The 26028-nt window shown below is 42.0% G+C and overlaps 1 protein-coding gene and 1 long non-coding RNA gene across 2 annotated transcripts in view; one reads left to right on the top strand and one right to left on the bottom strand.

Annotated features, from left to right (window-relative positions):
• The window catches only part of MSMO1 (methylsterol monooxygenase 1), a 116566-nt gene extending 112717 nt beyond the window's left edge, over nucleotides 1-3849 (bottom strand). Inside the window, exon 1 of the mRNA XM_085641787.1 lies at nucleotides 3726-3849. The gene's annotated coding sequence lies outside the window, so the exon portion shown is untranslated. The remainder of the gene's footprint in view (nucleotides 1-3725) is intronic.
• The window catches only part of LOC146862576 (uncharacterized), a 276686-nt gene that overhangs the window by 1982 nt on the left and 248676 nt on the right, over nucleotides 1-26028 (top strand). The window contains exon 2 of the long non-coding RNA XR_014978153.1: nucleotides 3811-3945. This is a non-coding gene — a long non-coding RNA (uncharacterized LOC146862576). The remainder of the gene's footprint in view (nucleotides 1-3810; nucleotides 3946-26028) is intronic.

The following is a 26028-nucleotide window of genomic DNA, read 5'->3' as shown; positions in this document are numbered from 1 at the left end:
GAAAGGCATCGATTGTGTTAAAGCTATGATTTTGCTAGCGGGTATAATACTTTGTGAAGAAATTCATCTATCTTTATTTTCTCCTTCATTTAATCGGGGCAAAGTGTTGGATAGTATCTGTTTCTGTCCTGGGCGGTAAGTTATAAAAAATTCAAATTCACTAAAAAAGTGTAACCATCTCATTTGACGGGGAGTGAGAGCCGTTACTGAAGTAAAAAACTGTAGATTTTTATGATCTGAAAATATTGTCATGGTGTGTTTGGCTCCTAGGAGGTGATGTCTCCATTCAGTGAGCACAGCTTTTATGGCGAGGAGTTCACGTTCTGCAATGGTATAATTTTGGTCTGCTGGAAGCAGTTTGCGAGAATGATAAGCTAATGGATGTAGATGACCTGTGTTAGGCATCTTTTGTAACAAGACTCCTCCTAGTGCTGTTTGGGTAGCATCGGCCTCCACAAAAAATATTGGTCAGGATCTGGGTGAGAGAGGATTGGTGCTGTTGTAAAAGCAGATTTTAATTCCTGAAAGGCTTTCTCTGCATTTTCTGTCCATTGGAATGACTGGCCTTTTTTTAATAATTGCGTGATGGGTGAAACAATCCTAGAAAAATTTGCAATGAATCGTCTATAAAAATTTGCAAATCCAAGGACTCGCTGAACCTCTTTTACAGACGTCGGGAATGGCCAATTTATAATTGCTTCCACCTTTTTTGGATCCATCTTAATTCCTTCTGGGGATAGTAAATATCCAAGAAACTCTACTGATCTTGCGTGGAAGACACATTTTTCCATTTTGGCATATAGTGAATGTTCTCTGAGTCTCTGTAGAATGGATTGCACATGATAGATGTGTTCTTCCTCTGTTTTTGAAAAGATTAATATATCATCTATGTAAACTATCACACAGATGTCCAAGAAATCATGAAGAACATCATTTATGAAATACTGGAATGCCGCCGGAGCATTGCATAATCCAAAACGGCATGACAGTATATTCGAAAAGACCGAATTTGGTGCGGAAGGCGGTCTTCCATTCATCGCCTTCCTTAACACGTATCAAGTGATATGCTCCTCTAAGGTCCAATTTAGTATATATAATGGACCCTTTCACTTGATATAACAGGACTGGGATCAATGGCAAAGGGTAACGATTTTTAATTATAGCTTTATTGATTGCGCGATAATCTTTGCAAGCCCTGAGATCGCCAGATTTTTTTGCTACGAAGAAAAGAGGAGTAGAGATAGGAGAAGTTGAAGGTCTAATGAAGCCAATCTCTAATAATTCTTCCAGATATTTCTTTAAATATTCTGTCTCAGGTTCCGTGAGTGCGTAGATTCTACTACATGCTAATGCAACTATGGGAATTAGGTCAATTCTACAATCATACACCCTATGGGGTGATAACTGTGTGGCTTGCACAGGGTCAAAGACATCTGCAAAGTCTAGGTATTCTTTTGGTAATGAGGACGGGCCTGTCCCTAGTGTGCTTGCACATTGTAAAGGAAAAATGGGGTCTTGTGCTTCCTGATAACAATGTGTTTTACAAAATGCGGAATCTAAACTAACAGTCCTTTTGAGCCAATCAATCTTTGGGTTGTGTAATTCCAACCAGCGTATACCAAGTATTACTCCAAATGTTGGAGTATCAATGAGATCGAAAACAGTCTGTTCAGTGTGACCGTTTTCACACACCAAGTTTAAAGGTGCAGTGTGAAAACTAATGAGTCCTGATGAGAGAGCAGAACCATCTACAGCTCTTACAGGTTCAGGTTCTGCTTTGGTTATTCGTGAAATTCCTAACTTATGGGCTACGCTTAAATCAAAAAAATTGCCTGTGGCACTTGAGTCTAATAACATTGACAGACAATGTCTTTGTTGAGAAGAAATGATGATAGTAACTCTAATAGTCATATGTTGTGGCATGTGATTTACAACGTTCGTGGCATATTGTGAGACCTCTAGCTCTCTTTTTTTTGAAAGGACGATCTCGCCACCCTTCAAGAACCTCAGTTTTCCGGCTCTGATTGCGCTGTGGTTAGGTTGGCTACTACTTTTTTCTTTTTTGGCTTGACCATGCATTCTCTAGCAAAGTGCCCTGCTTTACCACAATACAGAGATTTTCCTTACAACGTTGTTCTTTCTCTTCAAAAGATAAAGGACCGTTTACCCCTCCTATCTGCATAGGTTCTTTTCAGTTTTTAGCATGATCACTCTAGTCTCCTCACGAGGTCTTTCACTTTTGTGCTCTCCTAATCTATGATCAAGTTTTACCACTAGGTCTAAGAATTCTGCGTAATCCACGGGAAGATCTACAATCTTGGCTAATTAATCTTTTAAATCATCCCTAAGCCCTATATAAAACAAAGATGTACGTTTTTCTTCAGGCCAGTGTGTCTCAGACAAGAGACGATTGAAGGTGGTTATATAAGTAAGGAGATCCTTGGACCCTGACGCTAATTTAGAAGCTCATTGTCACTTGATTGGATAAAAACATGACGTGCGAACAGTCGTGTCATAGCCTGTTTAAATGCATTAAAATTATGTAAAAGAGGGTCATTAGTTTCAATGACGGGTATGGGCCAGTCTGCAGCTACACCACCCAAATATGAAATCACAAAGGCTGTTTTTGCGTTTTCAGTATTAAAGATTTGGGGTTTACAAAGAAAATGCAGAACTGTCCCCTGTGAAACGCTCAGGATTGGCTAAAGGAACTGGGTTTGGAGTTACAACTGTTACTTGTAGATTTTGTTCAGGACGTTGGGAAGGTGTTGAGTGAGGGGCGAAGGTGGTTGGACCAAATTTGGGAGGAGCTAATACCGGACAAGACTCCAATGGCTTTGTTTCTCTCCATTGAGTGACATCAGATTTACTCTTGTCTAGTTCCTCTCTCAGGGTTTGATTTTCATGTTTTAAATTTTGCATTTCTAAATTTAGGTTCCGAATTATCTTGGTTAACAATGTGGCATCTTCAGAGAGATCCATGCTGACTGGTCGTCAAAGAGAGCAGAGGAAATTGTGTGGCTTAGCATTCTGTTACGTCAAGCCACTCACCTCTGTTCCCAAATGCTCTTCCTTGACGACGTATATTCCCCAAATCCTCTGGGAACTGACAGAAAGGCAGAATACTATGATAACACACTGGAAGTGCCCAGGGGGAAAGGGGGATTGGGGAAAGAGAGAGAGAGAAAGCACAAGACTGGCACAGGTACCATGTCTTCGATAACTCTGAATGCTCCTCTAGGAATGTTGGGATGGGTCTTGGGACTTGGAGTACCAAATATGGATGCCTTAAACTTCTGATAAGGACCGATGTTCTTGGTGCATTAATTATGTGCAAATTATATTCAAATGAGGGAGAATCTCTGTGTGTAACACTTTGTATTCACCATTTCCTTATTTGCGACTCTTTGCCTGTGCTTTTCTCTTTAAAAGGCCACATTACTTTGTCTCTGTAATACACATTAAATAAGTAAAAGCATAAAATAAAACCCACAAAACAATTAGGCAATAATAGTGAGCTGCAATCTCTGAGTTTTCTTTCATGACAAAACTAAGCTCCAATGACAATAGTTTCCTGTGTCCAGTTTTAGAGTCTTTACAGTTTACAAGCACCGCAAACTTCTTAGATGAGCCCAAAATGTTTTTGTTCCAAAAGATGTCTTGTATTTAGCCACAAGATGGCGCCTTGCTCACATTCTTTGTCAATAAGAAACGGTTTAACTCACCGACTACATGAAGATGATTCAGGTTACCTGGGTTTTTGAGTTTGTTCAGTTTTTCTCACTATTTTCTCCTGTGCTTTCTTTCTAGGATTCTCGGTACTGGAGCTCCAAAGACCGGAAGGAATTCTCTGGAACTGGAGAGGAGTCAAGGGACGCAGATCAAGCTGACAAGGGCAGAGACTGGAACCAGGAAAACGCCTCTTGCCGGCTAACGGGAAGACAGGTGAGTGCAGAATAGCAACGACGCTAAGCAGGGAGAACATGCTGGAGTGGATTTAAATACTCTTGATGCACGTCACGTGTATGCATTAGCATACTCGTGTCCTCATGTTTGACAGATCACACGTGCAAGAGACTGCCAGTGAGCAGATTTATCATCATACTCATTATTTACACGTTTTCTGAGCTAATACCATGTGCAGGAAGATTACTAATGATTTTGAATACTCATAACTGTTTGTTCTGATCTTGTCACGTGTCTCTTTGGGTTTTTTAACCATTTGTGTAACATTGTAATACACCAAATAAAACATGCTGTTTCTATCTTGGTAAAGTGCTAACAATGCTTCTTATTATTGTATTTAATAGTCTGCGATACTCAGAACTACCAATATCATGGCACTTACTACTGGGAAGGGCGGGCATAAGGAATTGTCATCATACCCATAACAACAGTAGTCCCTTGACTGAGTGTAGTAGGCGAGTATTGTAGGTCTTGCTGCTCAGCCAGAGTGGAATGTTGGTGCATGGTTCGAATGCAGTGTTGGAATGCCTGAGTGGGAGAATCAGTTGAGGACGCGCTGAGCAGCAAGTGGGCTGCTCCTGGTGGGGCCCCCCTTGATATTTATCATCTGATCAATAAAGCATTCATCATATGCTACACCTCGGCTACTTCCAATTATTCCATCTTATTTCATCTGGCGACGATCCGGAAGAACCTGCCTGTGCTGCCTTAACAGACGGAAACAGAAAACTGAAATTACCTAAGGTAAAGCACCTATCTTGAAACGGTAATCTACATTCTTAAAAACCTGACACCAGGGGCCCCACCAGTGACCAACATCGGTCGCCCGCTGAAATGTGTCAGGACTCGTGACTCTTCCTGCTACCTTCCTCACCTGCAGTTTGCCAGTTCCTGGGTTATCAGTCACTCTCCCGTCAAACCAGGATCGGTATGAGAGCTATCTGAGGAGAATTCAACAGATATCGAAAACCGGAGCTCTAGGAGAGTTCAACTGGTAGAGAGAACTGGCAGGCATGAAAACGATCTCTACGTTTTGACAGGTCAGAGGGCTTTGTAATTTATTTGTCACTTGCAGGAGTGAATAGATGGACGCTGCCACCTACTGGAAGTAAAAAGAACTTTAATTCGCCTGAAAATGTATCCCCCTACTCCTTGTACAAGTACTGTTTGATCGATTCGAGGAGTGTGACTGCCTAATTTAGTTTGCTGTGGTTTAACACCCGGGTGAGCAGTTCGTCTGTGTATGCAGTTTGAGCACTTTTGAAGTTGTTTTTTTGGGTTTTCCCAGCGTTGACCGTGAGTACTTTAGTTAGCTGTTTTATTTTTACTGATCGCTGTGGAGCTCCCTAAGGCTGTTCAACCGCCGTCTCAGTTTAAATTTAGCACGAGCTATACTTCGTGCGCTCGAGCTCACCTGCGTCTCCTCGCAAGGCGTTTCTTTTTCTATTATGATCAGAGCTGCTCCTGGACGCCTGTGTGCACTGTCTCACCGTGAGCCACCCGGGCCAGCGTCAAGAAGCGTGCCGCCATATTGTGTTTCCACCGGAGCTCTACATTTTAGCCACGTTTTCTTCCAGTGTTCACCCAGTAGCGCTGTTTCTGCCACGATTGTTTTCCGTTTTGGGGGACAATAAAGTTTTTTTCGGTGCAGCACTAGGACATTCAAAGACCTGCCTGCTCAAATGCTCTGGTGAGTGACGCCTTTTTGTTGCCAAGATCTAGTTGTGTCACAGCATGGAGGTGAAATGATTTCATAAATCACCTAGGATACCCAATGCAAATTTCAGGATATGGCCAGTCTCGCTTATTTTCTGCAAGCAACTATATCCATCTGGAGCAACGTTTCGTCCCTTCAGAAGAACGCCTAATTCGTACTTCTGTAATGAATTAATATTCATCATTACATTGATGTACTGGTCATCGGCTAATCCTCTAAGGAAAAATGTTATTCTTTCTAGTATTGGTGTTGTTATTATCATTAGCTCCCAGGCCATCTAAAAAAGTTCATTCAACCATTCATTCATTCGTGTGACATATTTATTTTATTTAAAAAAAAAAAAAAGAATAGAAGAGTTATTTATGTTAAAATTGCTGCAATATGTTTTTCCATTTCGTTGACATAGCAGCCTTTATGGACAAGGGTTTCGTATATCTTTCTTCTTATTGATCTGTTACATGTTTCCTGAAGGAATTTTTTTGTATTAGTTTAGGTATACGAGTGAATAACCTGCAGTCTGTGACAAAATGTTTCATTATTTGAGGTATGCATTGCCAACAAAGTTTGTTGGTTCACAACGTGTAATTTTCCTCTTAGGTAATTTATCTGTTACAAGTTCCAGATTGGAATGTTCATTAGTTTAGGTTTATATATAGCCTACTACAGCCAGTAACAGAATTTCTATGGTATGCATATATTGCTGTGTCATTTCACTTGTACGTGGATATGTCACATACGTTATTACTGTATAGTGTTTTAGTCATCTGCATAGAAATAATTTTCATTATTGAAGTATGCACTGGTTCATAACGTGGAATTTTTCCCTTAGCTAATTAATCTGTTACAAGTTTCCTAATGGGAATTTTCATTAGTTTACGTTTATGTATAGATTGCCTTCTAAATTCAGCCAGTAACAGAATTAATTATTTAAAAAAAAAAAAAGAATAGAAGAGTTATTTATGTTAAAATTGCTGCAATATGTTTTTCCATTTCGTTGACATAGCAGCCTTTATGGACAAGGGTTTCGTATATCTTTCTTCTTATTGATCTGTTACATGTTTCCTGAAGGAATTTTTTTGTATTAGTTTAGGTATACGAGTGAATAACCTGCAGTCTGTGACAAAATGTTTCATTATTTGAGGTATGCATTGCCAACAAAGTTTGTTGGTTCACAACGTGTAATTTTCCTCTTAGGTAATTTATCTGTTACAAGTTCCAGATGGGAATGTTCATTAGTTTAGGTTTATATATAGCCTACTACAGCCAGTAACAGAATTTCTATGGTATGCATATATTGCTGTGTCATTTCACTTGTACGTGGATATGTCACATACGTTATTACTGTATAGTGTTTTAGTCATCTGCATAGAAATAATTTTCATTATTGAAGTATGCACTGGTTCATAACGTGGAATTTTTCCCTTAGCTAATTAATCTGTTACAAGTTTCCTAATGGGAATTTTCATTAGTTTACGTTTATGTATAGATTGCCTTCTAAATTCAGCCAGTAACAGAATTTTCATGGTACGCATGCATTGCCAGTGTCATTTCACTTGTACTTGGAAATGTCACATAAATTATTACTGTATGTTATTTAATTTAACTGCATGATTATAATTTAATTTATTAAGGTACACACTGTAATAGCCTTCGGCTATGTGGTTTTCCACCGCTACGTGGATTTCTCACCTATTATTGTGTATCGCTCACAGTGTTTTCTTCGCATGTTTAGTTAAGGGGTTGCCATTTAGTCATGTATACGGTGATTTCAGGTATACAGTTTGTAAGCCTACTGGCTTTGTGATACTCACTTGTAGAGCAGATATCACCTGCTGTGTTTCTACTTCTTTTCCTTTACTTTACTGGATTTATTCATCCACTGTGTGTAGAATCTACGGCTTCTTTAATTGTGTGGCTGTGTGTGGGTTTCACTTCTTTTGTTGGTTCTGGTACATGTTTCCACACCTTTTTCTGTCACGTTGGACTTATTTTATAGTTCAACAGGGTGCTGTTTTCATCCTTCTTAATATATTTTTTCTTCACAGTCTTTCCTTATATTCTTATGGATTGCTTGATCTGTCCTACCTTTGTTCTACCATTTGCTATTTCTATCCTGCATTTGCTCCGTTAATGGGGATGAGGCATGCTATGTCTTTTGCTCTTGATTAATGCAATGTATTTTTTTTTATGAATTATTGCATGTCTTTTTCATTTAGATGGATTGTTAGCAATTTTACCCCATGTTGATTAATATTGTAGTGTACTTATAAAATTCTTTTGTTTTTGTTAAAAGGGGGAAGGTGATGTAGTAGGCGAGTATTGTAGGTCTTGCTGCTCAGCCAGAGTGGAAAGTTGGTGCATGGTTAGAATGCAGTGTTGGAATGCCTGAGTGGGAGAATCAGTTGAGGACGGGCTGAGCAGCAAGTGGGCTGCTCCTGGTGGGGCCCCCCTTGATACTTATCATCTGATCAATAAAGCATTCATCATATGCTACACCTCGGCTACTTCCAATTATTCCATCTTATTTCACTGAGTCAATCACTATCCAAAGAGTCACTACAGAAAACTCAATTAACATGCACAAGATGGAATTACAAAGCAAGCTACAGGGATATCACAAAGCCAATAAGCAAAAAGGAGGGGGGGGGGGGCAAAAGAATTAATCTATTGCCAAAAGAAAGATGGAGAAAAGAAAACCATCTGACACTGTGAATTCAAGTGCGCATAACAAACCACCAAATGTGATTAATAAAAGATCATGTAGGTCAGTGGACATGGTGAAAGTAAATCTAAACAAACGAATGAAGTATATACGACTAACGAAAGATATTCACTGACGTGTCGGTGAAAAGATTATTGGGTAACCCATATCTAGCCCAGGATATGTGAAGGCGCCATAAATACCTATGTCTTCTCTGTAGTAAAACCTCTGTAAATAATGAAATATATGTCGCAACTCAGCATTACTACTACCAAAACATTGCACTTTAAAAAAAAAATTCTTAGTGAAAATCCACAAGATACCTACTCGATTTGTGGTGATACTTCCAACCCACAAAGGGTTTCTGTCGTAGCAGCGTCCTCAAATACTTTTTCTAAATATCAAGGGATCCTGATATGTCCCGTTAGCAAAGGCTGTAAGAAAATCAAAATCCGGGATAACTCAATGACTGTCTCCGTGACACTACCATTATATGTCAATTTATTCACAAACACTATCTCAGGCATATATTGTGCCAATCCTAATCCATTCATTATTCATATGTCCCATTTACGAGATCCTAACTTAACGCATCCTCTTAACTTTTTTCAGAAATTGTTAAATGTCCACAACCCATACTAGTGAAAGAAACAACTAAAAGCCAAAATTGCCAGAATTCTCACTGTGATATTGTCCATGAGAAAATAATATCGCCACCCTCTCAAATCACATAAACGAGTGTGGTGCATGAAGATGAGGTGCCTATAAGCCCTCTTTAGGAAGCAGCCCGTACAAACTCCACTGACCATAGGCTACCCTCTGCTATTGAACTCACATAAGTATATCAGGACACACAGCATCCAAATACCACATAGCCAATACGTAATAAACTCATTCTCATTACATTACCTTAAAATCCAAATCAAACGCACAGGACCCCGCCACTCATGTGATGCCGAGTACAGTAACACGAGTTTTCAAGAAACCAACCCGCTTATATGCAAAAAGCCCCTCCTCACTGACGTCACCATAACCACTACACCACATAGTAAACACAGTCGTAGGACTACAGTCTAATCCCTCAAACGCGGCAGCCATCTTAGACTACGAATGGCTCCAATGTGCAAATGTACTATTAAGATCTCGCAACTGCTAGGTAATACGCAATGGGCCATGTTTACAATATCATGGGTTCGTGGAGCTTTGTGAGGATAATAAGTTAACATGTGATATCTCATGATTAAGGTAATAGTTGTGGCACTAATGAAATACATAATTCTAGAAGTGAGTGCACTATAAGTGAGGGCTTAATTATTATAAGAAATCTCTCTCCATCCCCTTAGGTCGATCAAAAGTTAGTCTATAAAATTAATTAACATCATATCTAACATCAAAAATTGTATACATGTTGTACGATGAGTTACAACTTCCAAAAACCAGGAAGGATAATTAATATCTGATGTACAGGCAAATTAAACCACTCACATCATTGCCCTTATGTCAGATCAACATTAGAGGTTCATTGAATCATGTGGCAAACCTCAGCATCTTATTTCCCCAGGAAATAATGAAGTTCCTGGTCAAGATTTAATCCAGTCTCAGTACTCTGCAATCTTTTGATCCACAGGGCCTCCCTCCTACGTAGGGTCAATTCCCTGTTCCCACCTCTAGGATTACGGGGTACATGTTCAATCCCATAGAACTCAAAACATTTGTTCATGGTTTGAGTGGAACACAGTGCCATGTGTGCGGCAAGATGATATCTCATGTCACCTTGCTTCACTGCTTGCATGTGTTCACCAATTTTCCCGCGTAACGTCCTTATCGTGCTGCCAATATATCTCTTGTTGCAATTACATTCTACGTCCTAAACAACGAATTTGGTATGGCAGTTAATGTTGGCCAGAATCTTGTAAGTCCTATTCCCCTGGTCCCAAAATGTGAGTCTTCTTGCTACAAGCCCATTTGCAAGCACTACAGTGTCCACAACCAAAGAAGCCCTTTGTGTGTCTGCTCATCCAATTATCTCGGATCTCTACTCTGGGGTAACTCGGGCTAAGTATGTTCCTGAGAGACACCCCCTGTCTATAAGTGATGTTGGGTCTGTCAGTGACAAAATTGCTAAGGGATTTGTCAGCTCTTAGCAGGTGCCAATGTCTGTTCAGGCTTCGCATCAGCACCCCAGGCCAGTTATTAAATCCCGTGAGAATCCTTATTTTGTCATCAGTCCTGACAGGTCCTGTCCGTTCCCTCAATGTGTCTTTCCGTTTGATTTTTTCAATTCGTTGTTCAGCTTTCATCATTGTCTTCTTGTTATAACCCCTACTCTCAAACCCACCCTTCTTGCATTCTTCAAACTGGGTCAAAGCTACAATTCTGTCTCAGTTCGCCATAAGGAATTGAGCGAATTTGGTGGGAGTAATGTGCACTAAAAGCATGCAGTAGAGAGTTGCACACTATCTTTTTGCGGTAGAGTCTACTCTGAATGTGGTTCTCTCTTATATAAAATTCGACATCCAAGAAGGAAATGTTATTCTTGCTATGTTCAAACGTGAACTGAATGTTAGGCTCATTACTATTTAGGTATTCAAAAAACTCTGTCAGCTTGATCATAATTTCTATGGCAAAATGAACCCCCTCATTTTGTTCCTTTGTAAATTAAATGTTTTAAGTGTTACCACTTTATTCCAATCAAGATGGCTTTAGGTGTGCCATACTTTTGTCATAAGTAAGACTGTTAGCGCTCTAGTTGTTCGTTAGAACACTCTGGGACATTCTGTCATTGGGCTATACTTGGGCTACATCTGGGTGATATTTGGGCTACATTTGGGCTCTTTTGTCTCTGGTGGCCATCTTGGGAGATTTATTTGTTATGAAGTTTCCTAATTTCCTGCAGTCTCCTCAGTAGGAAAAACTTTCAGTTTTTTACTTTGGTTCCATCAAGAAGGCATTCAGATGTGTCACACATTTGCCATAAATTCTGAATGTTAGCACTCTAGTTGCTCATTAGATCACTGTAGTAAATCTACTGCTCACCAGGGAAGTCTGCTGCTGGTATTCAAAGTGCATGTTTCAGTCTGCATGTCAGAATTTTTTTTATGAAATAGAAGAGGATTTGAGAAGTCAAAATGTGCCCTAATTTTTCTTTCTGCAGCACTAATCATAATTTCTATGGCAAAATGAACCCCCTCATTTTGTTCCTTTGTAAATTAAATGTTTTAAGTGTTACCACTTTTTTCCAATCAAGATGGCTTCAGGTGTGCCATACTTTTGTCATAAGTAAGACTGTTAGTGCTCTAGTTGTTCGTTAGAACACTCTGGGGCCTTCTGTCATTGGGCTATACTTGGGCTACATCTGGGTGATATCTGGGCTACATTTGGGCTCTTTTGTCTCTGGTGGCCATCTTGGGAGACTTATTTGTTATGAAGTTTCCTAATTTCCTGCAGTCTCCTCAGTAGGAAATACTTTCAGTTTTTTACTTTGGTTCCATCAAGAAGGCATTCAGATGTGTCACACATTTGCCATAAATTCTGAATGTTAGCACTCTAGTTGCTCATTAGATCACTGTAGTAAAGCTACTGCTCACCAGGGAAGTCTGCTGCTGGTATTCAAAGTGCATGTTTCAGTCTGCATGTCAGAATTTTTTTATGAAATAGAAGAGGATTTGAGAAGTCAAAATGTGCCCTAATTTTTCTTTCTGCAGCACTAATCATAATTTCTATATCAAAATGAACCCCCTCATTTTGTTCCTTTGTAAATTAAATGTTTTAAGTGTTACCACTTTATTCCAATCAAGATGGCTTCAGGTGTGCCATACTTTTGTCATAAGTAAGACTGTTAGCGCTCTAGTTGTTCGTTAGAACACTCTGGGACATTCTGTAATTTGGCTATACTTGGGCTACATCTGGGTGATATCTGGGCTACATTTGGGCTCTTTTGTCTCTGGTGGCCATTTTGGGAGACTTATTTGTTATGATGTTTCCTAATTTCCTCATTTACTACAGTCTCCTCAGTAGGAAATACTTTCAGTTTTTTACTTTGATTCCATCAAGAAGGCATTCAGATGTGTCACACATTTGCCATAAATTCAGAATGTTAGCACTTTTGTCATAAGTAGGACTGTTAGCGCTCTAGTTGTTCTTTAGAACACTCTGGGAAGCTGCAGTAGAACACAAAGGAATCAACTGACAGTCTCTGCCCTTGTTGGATGTACATGTTTTACTGAGAATGTCAGACTTCATTCTCACATGACTGAGAAAGATAATGTGAATTTACAGAAAATATGCTCTCAGTTTAGCTTATAGATCACCTTCCAAACCTCTGTGGGAAAAGCATGAGAAAATAGTTTTCTCTCAAATATGATTCATGATATCACAGCAGAAGGCTTTTTCACATGGTAAAATCACCTTAATACACACCACAATTCCTAAAATGAGTATGGTACCATCAACAAATGATTTATAATGTAACTAAAGTCTTAAAACCTTCTATTAACTGCAATGCTTTTTAATGAGGTGCTATCATGTATATTGGTCCCAAGATGGCTGCCAACACTTCTTGGATGAAGTGCTGACAGCCAATCAGATCTCACGATGAGATGTGTGGTTAGGCTCCGCCCAGATATATATGTGATTTTACTTTAGATTCCCTCAGGAACTGCTGAACGGATTTACACAATTTAAGCAAAAGGCACGAGTCTGAACTAAGGACTACCACTTTGCCAAATTTGGTGTAATTCCGTTCAGCACTTCGGGCTGTAGCTGCGTCAACAGGTCCTATGGGAAAATGCATGGGGAAAACGCGTTTTGGGACCCCCCTTTTTTCTCGGCCCCCGCTTGACGCATCTCCGTGAAATTTTCAGGATAGGAGCGGAGCGGAGCTGGCCAAAAGTTTGGAAAATTTCGCGAAGATTCATCAATCGACGCCAACGTTATTACAAATAGAATGTTGCGGATTTCCTATGGAAAATAGGTCCTAACTATAACTACCTACTGGCGACTACCAGTAGGTAATATATATTATCTACTGGCGGTCGCCAGTAGATAGTTATAGTTACAACCTAGTTTCCATAGGAAATCTCAAAATTCTATTTTGAATAACTTTGGCGCCGGTTGACGAATCCTTGCGAAATTTACAAAACTAATGGGGCGCTCCGTTCAGCTCCTACCCTGAAAGTCTCGGGGTGATTCGTCAAGCAGGGCCCAGAAAAAAGGGGGGTCCCAAAACGCGTTTTCCCCATGCATTTTTCCATAGGACCTTTAGACACAGCTACAGCCCGAACGGCTGAACAGAATTACTTGAAATTTAGCAAAGAGGTAGCCATAAGGTCAAGGAAGTGCCTTTTGCAGGTCTGGTGTAAATCTGTTCAGTATTTCTTGAGAAAATAGCATTTAAAAGCATATATATGTGGGCGGAGCCTAACCACACATCTCATCCTGAGATCTGATTGGCTGTCAGCACTTCATCCAAGAAGTGTTGGCAGCCATCTTGGGACCAATATACATGATAGCACCTCATTAAAAAGCATTGCAGTTAATAGAAGGTTTTAAGACTTTAGTTACATTATAAATCATTTGTTGATGGTACCATACTCATTTTAGGAATTGTGGTATGTTCTAAGGTGATTTCACCATGTGAAAAAGCCTTCTGCTGGGATATCATGATTGAGAGAAAAATATTTTCTCATGCTTTTACCACAGAGGTTTGGAAGGTGATCTATAAGCTAAACTGAGAGCTTATTTTCTGTAAATTCACAGTATCTTTCTCAGTCATGTGAGAATGAAGTCTGACATTCTCAGTAAAACATGTACATCCAACAAGGGCAGAGACTGTCAGCTGATTCCTTTGTGTTCTACTGCAGCTTCCCAGAGTGTTCCAAAGAACTACTAGAGCGCTAACAGTCCTACTTATGATAAACGTATGGCACACCTGAAGCCATCTTGCTTGGATTAAAGTGGTAACTCTTAAAACATTTAATTTAAAAAGGAAAAAAATGAGGGGGTTCATTTTTCCATAAAAAGTATGATTAGGGCTGCAGAAAGAAAAATTAGGGCACATTTTGAGTGACTTCTCAAATCCTCTTCTATTTCATTAAAAAATTCTGACATGCAGACTGAAACATTCACTTTCAATACCAGCAGCAGTTTTCCCTGGTGAGCAGTAGCTTTACTACAGTGATCTAATGAGCAAAAAGAGTGCTAACATTCTGAATTTATGGCAAATGTGTGACACCTCTGAATGCCTTCTTGATGGAATCAAAGTAAAAAACTGAAAGTATTTCCTACTGAGGAGACTGCAGTAAATGAGGAAATTAGGAAACTTCATAACAAATAAGTCTCTCAAGATGGCCACCAGAGACAAAAGAGCCCAAATATCACCCAGATGTAGCCCAAGTATAGCCCAATGACAGAATGTCCCAGAATGTTCTTAAAAACAGCTAGAGCGCTTACTGTCTTCATTATGACAAAAGTATGGCACACCTGAAGCCATCTTGATTGGAATAAACTGGTAACACTTAAAACATTTAATTTAAAAAGGAACACAATTTTGCCATACAAATTATGATTAATGCTGAAGAAAGAAAATGAGGGCACATTTTGAGTGACTTCTCAAATCCTCTTCTATTTCATTAAAATATTCTGACATGCACACTGAAACATGCACTTTTAATACCAGAAGCAGACTTCCATGGTGAACAGTAGTTTTACTACAGTGATCTAATGAGCAACTAGAGTGCTAACATTCAGAATTTATGGCAAATGTGTGACATATCTGAATACCTTCATGATGGAATCAAAGTAAAAAACTGAAAAGCATTTCCTACTGAGGAGACTGCAGTACATGAGGAAATTAGGAAACTTCATAACAAATAAATCTCCCAAGATGGCCACCGGAGACAAAAGAGCCCAAATGTAGCCCAAAATCACCCAGATGTCGCCCAAATATAGCCCAATGACAGAAGTGTGCAAAACACTTATTATTTTGTGTTTTTGCAGTGTTATATAGTGCAGACTTGTCAGGTATTGGAGTGCTTTACATGAGCATTGGTTACATCACACAAGAACAAATTCATTTTGGTTGTAGACATGGGGAGACTAAGTGATTTGACCAGAATCACAGAATGTCGAGCTGAAGCAGAAACTTCAACCTGGTTCCCCAGTTGCATAGTCTGCAGTTCTGGAAGTAACACCACGTCCTCTCCCCTAAGTGCAACATTTAATCAAGTGGTCAACTGGATAAAAAAACGTAAAGATAACAAATAATTTAAAAGTGCTTTGTCGCTATTTGAAAACTCAGAAAATATGTCCTTATTTTAGTCTTTTAGAGCACTAACCATAATTTTGATGCCAATAAGACCCTCTCATATATGTAATTTCTAAAGGAAATGCTCAAGGTATTACAGTTTTGATTACATCAAGATGATGTCAGGCGTTCCACACTTTTGTAATAAATATAGAATGTTAGCAATCTAGTTGTTCATTAGGATACTGTTGAGAGGCAGAGGCCAGGGGCACGGACTCTGAAAATTGAAGGCATGTAGGAGGGTGCAAAGGCAACAATTTAACCACACTGAGCAGGCAGGAAGGGCCGTGGAAGCACAACAGACTATGGAGGGCAGTGGAAAGGGGGGCAGGGGCAACAAACCAACAATACAGGACTTGCAAGAGAGGCTGTGGCAATGTAATAGACCATTGTGGGCAGAAGGAAGAGGCAATGGTAGTACAACCATACATGCCAACAGACCCGATTCAGCCAGGAAACGTCCAATGTTTTTAAGCTCAAATGGGCTTTATTTGATCTGTCTCCTGTCTACAATCTCCTCTTTTTCAATGTAACTCAAAGGGGAAAATCAATACCCCAGTTTTTTTTCAAAATCTCCCTCTTACCAAGTTCAAAATGTTCGCAAGTATGGTACATTGGATCATGGAAGGAAATGGGATAGGAACATGGACTTGGATAACAGAGGACAGGAGGGACATGGAGAGGTGCACCAAACTGACCCTGCAGGGCAGGCATCAGGGTTTGCAGCAGCACAATACACCACACAGGGCATGCAGGACGGGAGTGCAGCACAACAATCCATAGAAGGCAAGAGGGAGGGGACAGGACCATGCACATGGACAACAGAGAACAGAGGGGCAAGAGGCAATGGTAGCTGGCTGACCATTATGGACAGACAGGAGAGAAAGCTGCAGCATAACAGACCATAAAGGGCAGGAGGGACGGATCAGGGGCATTACAATGGAACAGACAAGCCAGGAGGGAGGGAGTAGGGGTCTGCACATGTAAACAGAGGGCTGGGGGCAAGGGGGCAGGGCGGGAGCAGCAAGATAGCCATGGAGGTCAGGCAGGATGGGCACTAGAAGCAAGACACACCATGAAGAGCAACAACGAGACTGTGATGGCATACACACAGACCATGGAGGGAAGGTGGGAGGGGGTCAGGGGCAGCTAACTGACCACACAGGGAAGGTGGGAGGGGGCATGGCAGCACAGAAGACCATGCATGGCAAGTGGGAGGGTTAGTGGCAGCACAATGGCTATGATGGGCAAGAAGGAGGGTGCAGGGGCATGCACAAAGGACGATGGAGGATAGAAGGGAGGGTCAGGACCTGTGCACAGACAAGAAAGTTCAGGGGAAGGGGCCTCACAACAGACCACACGGGGCAGGCAGGAGGAGCAGTTGCAGCACAACAGACCAGGGAGGGCAGAAGGGTGTGGCAGTACAATGGACCATGTAGGACAGGAGGAAGAGGATAGGGGCATGGCATGTGGACAGGCAGGGTGGAGGTGGCAGGGACAGGTTACAGTCATCTGACAATGCTAGGCAGGTGGGAGGGGAGTGGCAGCTCAACAGAACACTCAGAGTAGATAGGAGTGGCAGGTCCATGGGACATGGTGGGCAAAAAGGATGGAGCAGGGGCATGCACAAAGACATCGGAGGGCAGGGGGAAGGAGAATAGGGGCAGCAAGCTAAGCACAGAGTTTAAGCAGGAGGTCAATGATGGGGCATAGAATTGGGCAATGGAGGGCAGGAGGAGTGGACTGGTACATCATACTAAATTGAGGGCAGTGGCAGCACATCAGACCATGCATAGCAGGAGGGAGGAGGCTAGTCCATGGATTCACACAACAGAGGATAGGGAGGAGGGGGATGGGGCAGCAAGCTAACTGTTCAGGGAAGGCGGGTATTAGGAACTTTATTGTTTTTAAAACATTGTGTCTGTGTGAACTACTTAAAATATGAACAAGTATGCAGCATAATCTCACTTTTATTCAGGAAGAAGAGGACGTTTGTGACTGTGACTCCGGGCTCACTTGGCAGAAACACCCCCTGACCCTCCACCCCCTATCGCAAAATGTAATGCCCGTGAAAAGGGTAAGTGAACACAGTGTTATATAGAACATAGTCCTGAGAGCACGATTAAAAATGAAAACTAGATATAGTGTATGGTATAAACTATGCACCAAAAAGTGTGATATAAGATGAACCGGGCGTGAAATATAATATGCAATACATTGTGCGCAATGACAGATTCATTGGAGAGCGCAAGATAGCACAGGCACTAGCGCGTGCTATGCGATATGCGCCTTGGAGTGTAATATGCACAGGGCAGTGTTGTGTAACCTAACTAGTCTCTAAAGTTGTAATATAAAATATGTGCTGGGGAGTGTAACGTTGCATATGCACTGTGACAAAGATATGGATCCCAGATTTTAATATGTATGGCATAGCACTGTGCGTTATAACATAGGCATCGAGGAAGGCACGTTAGATGGGGCAATATAACCCGTGCGAAGACAAGTGTGGCATGACATATTCACGGGGTGGTGTTACAGTGCACATGGGCTAGAGAGTGTCATAGCATATGCACTAGCTAGTGGAATACAACACAGAGGTGTGTGGCACTCAGCAGGCAATGGTGGGTGTAACACAGCATTGGGCTCTGTCAGGAGCGCGCTGTGACTCTCAAGTGATGTTCGTCCCCTTTCCAGAGAGTAAAATAAAAAGTATTACACATCCGGCAGTGGATGTGTGTTTTATTAACCGTGAGGGGGGTTTCTTGCATAGTTTTGTTCGAATTTTTGTCGAATCCCCTTTGAATGGCTTGGTGTGCATGTGTATTAAATGTGCCCGTCAATAGCTACCCATGTTTGTATAAATAAACGACAAGGGTGTCTACCGGGATTAGGCACGGTAGGGCATCAGACATGTCAGAGCTTCACTAGTGGTGTAAATACATTCCACGTGGATTCATTGCATGCATAGTCGCCTTTTAATGAATATCACGCAAATCGTCATGGTGATAGGTACATACGTTTTGTCCAGCATGTCCTAGGTGTGTCTATAAATATATATTTTTTAAAAATAATAAAAAACAGTGGCCGGCCCTGGGGATTGGGGTCAAAAAAATATAATTAGGAGACAGGCCCTGGGGGATGGGGTCATCAGGGCCAATAAATTAGAATAAGAAGGGGAACCACACAGCCCCCTTTCTTAAAAAATTAAAATAAATAAAAGACTGGCATCGTGCCGGAGGCCATGCCCCCTCCGTGCAGCACTCTGCAAACGCGCCCCCAACAGGCATCTCCAGTATGCACCAGGTAGCTGCGCTGCAGACAGGTGTTCTGAGGCCAAGCCCCTTTTTACACCTCTCTGCAACGCAGCTCTGTGGCGCTTACTGAAGGTACCTAGTGGTCTAGTTTGACCCTAGGGACCCTTAGGATTCAAGGGGACTTAATCTCTCAACTTAGAACAGCCACAGGGCGCGTTTACACAGTGGTGAAGGGAGGGGACGGGGCCTGAGGTGACGTGTGCAAACACGCACTATGGCACGTTTTAAATTGGGGATATAATTTCCCTTCAATACTGAGGGCCCCTGGGGGCTAACTAGCCCACCAAGTGCTTCCAGTAAGCGCCACTGAGCTGCATTGCAGAGAGGTGGTCCAGGCCGTGCCACTTTTTACACCTCTCTGCAACGCAGCTCTGTGGCACTTACTGGAGGTACCTAGTGGGCTAGTTGGACCCTAGGGACCCTCAGGATTCAAATGAACTTAATCTCCCAACTAAAAACGGACACAGGGCGTGTTTACACAGTGGTGAAGGGAGGGGACGGGGCCTGAGTTAACGTGTGCAAAAACGCCCTGTGGCCTGTTTTAAGAGGTAGTTTTAATCCCCATGCCCTATTATATACTAGGGGCTTACAGAGGAGGTCATGCTAATCACAGGGGGGCCCCAACGCATAATGTTCCCTAGTGTATGTAGGTGTTTTCACTGTATTCTAAGTGTCTTTTAACATAGCACTGGCTCTAGGACTGGTTAGTCAGACTCAGTTACCACCAGTATCCGTCTGAAAAAGTTGAGGGTACAGGATGATTTTGCAACAAGGCTTCTTTCTGCTCTTCTTTTTGTTCTTTCTGCACGTTATCCTTCTTCCTGCACTTATCTTCGTATTTGAGGACTTCTGTTGCTTCTTTCTGCACTTCTTTTGTTTCTTTCTGTGCATTGTTTCTTCTTTCTTCACATGTCTTATCTCTGTAGGCATAGTTAGAAATTAGCATTTAAAAAACCTTTGAAATTCACAGAAAAAACCATAGGTTTCAGGCACGTTATAGTTAGGAATTAGCATTTAAAAAACCTCAGAAATTCACTGAAAAAACCATAGGTTTCAGGGGTGTTACAGTTAGCTGGACTTTTCACTTGTACAAAACCATTGAAATTCCCCCGTTATAGTTAGTTCAGCTAACTATAACTCGCGCGCCCGCAATGCACTGCTGATGACGTCACATATTACATCACTCATGACATGGTCAGTGACATCACTCATGAAATCACTGATGACATCTCAAATGACATCACTGATGACATCATCCTTGTGATAGAGTGGCAGACCTCCTCTCACCCTAATATAACCTTTGATACACACATTCAAAAATAGAGACTAAAATGTTCAAAACAACGGACATACCAATACCAGTTACAACAACCTCTTCAGTAAGTCTAAGATCCACATACACATCCACTCATTCACCAACAGTCCTATACAGTCACTAATACATGTACTCACTCATCATATGTACTCATACACCTATACATCCTGTTACACAATGCCACTCATCCATAGAGTTACTCACACACATAGTCACTCATGCTAATAAAGAATCAAACATACATTTACTTGCATATACAGTTATACACACACCACCACACTTACTTCTACGGAAACTTACACATACTTAGTCTTTTAAACAATCACTTATAGAAACACATACTTATTCATACAGGAACTCTTTCAATCTCTCACTCTCACATATACTCACATATATACACCAATAGTCACATATACTAGTTTAAAACATATGTAGTTACTCATAAAGACACTATTGAGACAGTCATTCACTCACTAACACACCCATACACACACTCATCCACCCATACAGTCCTGCACACATGCTGTGTTCAACACATACAAACAGTGAGTCACTCATTCATGCACCTATGCACTACGTAATACCCCCCACCGAACCATGCAGACACTCAGACTGATACTCAAAAAACCAACTAATAACCTATATAGACACCCATGTAGCTACTCACCAACCTATGCAGCAACTTATACACAAAGTGAGACACTGATACAGATATTTACATATTTAAACATTACTCACTAAGCCATGTATTCACTATGATACACTTAATCAGTCAGTTACACAATCAATTTTTCAAAAACAAATCATCCATTTAGACACTTATATACCCATTTATTCTTCCATCGACCTTGAGATATACATATATAAAACATATTTAATTTTCAGAAAAACACACATTCACTGGATGATGTCATCAGTGATGTCATCAGTGATGTCATTTGAGATGTCATCAGTGATGTCATGAGTGATGTCACTGACCATGTCATGAGTGATGTAATATGTGACGTCATCAGCAGTGCATTGCGGGCGCCCAAGTTATAGTTAGCTGAACTAACTATAACGGGGGAATTTCAATGGTTTTGTACAAGTGAAAAGTCCAGCTAACTATAACACCCCTGAAACCTATGGTTTTTTCAGTGAATATATATATATATATATCCAGTAGATAGTTATAGTTAGGACCGTGCTTCCATAGGAAATCTGAAAGTGCTATTTTGAATAACTTTGGCGCCGGTTGACGAATCCTCGCGAAATTTTCAAAACTAATGGGGTGCTCCGCTCAGCTCCTACCCTGAAAGTCTCGGGGCGATTCGTCAAGTGGGGGCCGAGAAAAAAGGGGGGTCCCAAAACGCATTTTCCCCATGCATTTTCCCATAGGACCTTTAGTCGAAGGTACAGCCCGAACGGCTGAACAGAATTACTTGAAATTTGGCAGAGAGGTAGTCCTCAGGTCAGGGAAGTGCCTTTTGCAGGTCTGGTGTCAATCTGTTCAGTAGTTCCTGTGACAATAGCATTTAAAAGCATATAAATATCTATAAGCGCGTACCGTGCGCGCACCGTGCGAGTACCGTGCGCGCACCGTGCGAGCACCGTGCGAGCACCCGAACGTGCGCGAGCGTAATTCTGATTGGTGGTTACATGTTAGTCAACTTTCGAATCGGTCGAAATCAGGAAGTGTCGGCCGCCATTTTGTTTGTTTTCAGCACGAGAGTGAAAAAGGAAGGTGGCGAACGTGAAAAGGGAGCAGGGTAGAGAGTTCCTGACCCCCTAGCCTTTGTCAGGGGGTCCCTGAAGGACCCCGAAGGCAGAATTTTTATTTATTTTTTTTTTTTTTAAATCGCGGGGGTGCGCGCACCGGGCACGCACGGTGTAAAGCCCAAAAAAAAATTAATACGTAGTTTATTGTAAAATAAATATATAAATAAAATAATAATACATACATAACTTAGCATTTAAAAAAACGTACAAATTCACTGAAAAAACCATAGGTTTCATACACGTTATAGTTAGGAATTAGCATTTAAAAAACCTTGCAAATTCACTTAAAAAACCATAGGTTTCACACATGTTATAGTTAGGTGGATATTTCACTCGTAAAAAACCAATGAAATTCCCCCGTTATAGTTAGTTCAGATAACTATAACTCGCGCGACGGCCACTCTATCACAAGGATGATGTCATCAGTGATGTCATGAGTGATGTCACTGACCATGTCATGAGTGATGTGATATGTGATGTCATCAGTAGTGCATTGCGGGCGCGCGAGTTATAGTTATCTGAACTAACTATAACGGGGGAATTTCATTGGTTTTTTACGAGTGAAATATCCACCTAACTATAACATGTGTGAAACCTATGGTTTTTTAAGTGAATATATATATATATATATATATATATATATATATATATATATATATATATATTATCTACTGGCGGTCGCCAGTAGATAGTTATAGTTAGGACCGAGTTTCCATAGGAAATCTCTAAATTCTATTTTGAATAACTTTGGCGCCGGTTGATGAATTATCGCGAAATTGTCAAAGCTAGTGGTCCGCTCCAGTCAGCTCCTGTCTTGAAAGTATCGGGGTGATTCGTCAAGCGGGTGCTGAGAAAAAAGGGGGGTCCCAAAACATGTTTTCACCATGTATTTTTCCATAGGAAACTTTAGACAAAGCAACAGCCCGAACTGCTGAACGGATTTACACCAAATTTGGCAAAGAGGTAGGTCTTGGTTCAGAAAGAGTCCTTTTTAGGTCTCACATGCGTTGCAGGGCAGAGCCCTGCTCCGCCTCCGCGAGAGATTTTGTAGGAGAGGATTTTCAGAAGAGGCCTTTAAGCCCCGCTCCTCATTTCCATTGGCTGGCGTCACCGTTTATTTTAAACGGTGGCCTGCCATTGGAAATTAGGTGTTTGGGTTGACTCCCTTTGGCTTTCTGTGCCGGCCCACCCGTACTGGCTTGCCTGATTTGCGTCTGTCGCAAAGCACTTTCTTATCTTTATGGGGCCATGTGTTTCTAACACATGGCCCCATAACGACAAGAGATCGGCTGCAGCGCGGTCCTCTTTCACTTTCGGGACCGCGCTTGTTTTTGCTAGGCATGGGTAGATTACGTAATTTGCCTAGAATCACAGTATGTTGGAGCCGACACCGAGATTCGAATCCCCACATCTACTCACCCCCATCTCACCTAGAACGCAGTGCTCCACCACAGAGCACTTGTTTTATTAGCACATGCATTTTATTAAATGTAGTCATTTCCATGTGTGAATGAAGTTTTAATTAAATTGCAAGCTAAAGGGTTTGAGTTAAAAAAACTAAATCGACCAGGGTTGGGTACCTGTGCACGTGGTGACTCGGAGACGCCTGCCCTTCATAGCACAGGCGTCCTTCCAACTTTGCCCCGTTATTCTTTGGCACTGGCACTGCCTGCCACGGGCTGCGTCCTCACTCGGCGTTAGCAAAGCAATCCGCCCAGGCAGGGACTCGGAGAACGGCGGTGCGAGCGAGTGCTGCAGTTCTGGGGATTAAGTTGTGGGAGGCTGCAGCCAGTGGCACCTCGGTAAATTTTACATGAAAAATGACCCAACCCATCAACCTTGGTGGCTCAGAGCACACCATTGTGCAGCTGCTGCTGAGCCTGAGAGTCTTAATTGCGCCCGGGCAGTCGGCGTTTCTGAAATAAGTAAAGTGAGTCAGTGGCTGCAGTGAGCTAGCTGTCACTCTGCTACTTCTAATAATAAACAAGCATTGGCATAGCCAATAGGTCGCGCCTTTGGAACCTTATAAGTATTTAGTTTTGCAGTACAATATCCTTGGTGCAACAACATCAATTGTTGCATGGCTAAACACTTATAAGGTCCAAAATGTGAGACCTATTGGCTATGCCAATGCTTGTTTCTTCTTGCATCCTTTTTGTCCGGACTCGGGCTCTTGCATGTGGGATGCAGATGCTGAACTGAATAACCCCTTCACCTTTTGTTATTTAATGAACCCTTAACAGCGCTGTGTGTGCCATCGATAAGTGGTGAGAAAGGTTTCTTAAATTAGATCATGGGTGAAAACACAGAGACCAAAGGGGAAGGACCCATTTTGTTGAGACATGTAGGGACAATAAAGCTGTCTCCGAGTCTAATTCAGCCCGTGGATGAGATACATCTGCGTACGTGAAGGGAGGGGGGAGTGCATGGGCAGGAAACAAATGCTGTGTGTGTTAGCTGTGAAGTGAAAACCCTGCCTGCAACTACAGATCGGAGAAAGTAAATTGACAAAATAGTGCAATGTCAACCATTTACTATGAAAGCGAGTTCCACTGAGACTCGTTGGATAGCGAGCACATAATACAAAATGGATTCTAAATGCTTTGTGGAACGTTTCATTCATGTCTAACTCTGTGCAGTCTCCATTGGCCATTATGAACACAATGCAAAAAGACAACTTTAAAAGGTAACTCAAGCACTGTCCTAACTTAACTTATAACAAGCTACATATGCAGGAGTGGGGCAGAGTAAGCAAGGACGCGGAATGGCATTAGCGATTGGGAGGTGTAAGCAAGACCGTGTGGGGTTCAGTGCAAGCAATGTGGGAGGAAGGCGCATGTTAAGTTGCAGGTTCCATCGCCTGAGGGGGGTGGAAGGGGCAAACAACATCTGGGCAGTTAATGACGACGCAAGCAATGACAAAGCTACAACGACGAGGCAAACAACAACAATAGAGAAACAACGGGGGAAAAAGCAACGAGCCCCATGGGTGAAAACACAGAGACCAAAGCGGAAGGACCCATTTTGTTGAAACATGTAGGGACAATAAAGCTGTCTCCGAGTCTAATTCAGCCCGTGGATGAGATACATCTGCGAACGTGAAGGGAGGGGGGAGTGCATGGGCAGGAAACAAATGCTGTGTGTTTTAGCTGTGAAGTGAAAACCCTGCCTGCAACTACAGATCGGAGAAAGTAAATTAACAAAATAGTGCATGTCAACCATTTACTATGAAAGCGAGTTCCACTGAGACTCGTTGGATAGCGAGCGCATAATACAAAATGGCGCTCGCTGTATCTGCGTGATTGCTGAGACCCTCGGAGGCCAAACCCGCCCAAACTGTGTTCCTACAGACCTGTGGACTCTTTGCTGCTGAATCTACTTGGCGGCGGGACTGCGAGGACCAGCCTGCACAGCGCTCCCATCACCGCTGCAGCTGGGGCCTCTTTCCGCCCACTCCTCCTCCTGCCCTCTTTCTCATTAACAAGGCCCCGCCCATACGCGCTAGCGGAACGCGCGCGGGACACAGCACGGGGCAAAGAGCGGGCCGTTTGAGGCCGTTCGAGAACGGGCGACCAAGGGCTTGGGCCACCGTTCTTGCCTCTGGACTCCCCAAATGAACTGTGATTCCGAGCCTGGGAAGATGACCACAAGAGAAACGAGGAGCAAAACATCGATGGCCACTGGGATGCCTAAAGGTACTTTGGACACGTATTTTGCCAAGGCGGGCTCACTTCTTATTGAGGAAATCACCACACTAGAAAGGCGTATCTCGCAAGAAATCGATTGGGTCAGGAGGTCCTCCTTGGGACCCCTTAGTCATGGGATGGCACACGCCACGCATACTTGCATTCACACTCGAGCATAGGTGTATCCGCCGACGCTGACCTTCAGGGACCATTTTCATTGGGGGAACACGCCTGGTAGGTGTAGCAGTGTGCGACCAATCTGGTTTAA

The sequence above is a fragment of the Triturus cristatus genome, chromosome 2_2 (genome assembly GCF_964204655.1).
Source record: "Triturus cristatus chromosome 2_2, aTriCri1.1, whole genome shotgun sequence".
Taxonomy (NCBI): domain Eukaryota; kingdom Metazoa; phylum Chordata; class Amphibia; order Caudata; family Salamandridae; genus Triturus; species Triturus cristatus.
This window is presented reverse-complemented; position numbering and strand designations above follow the sequence as displayed.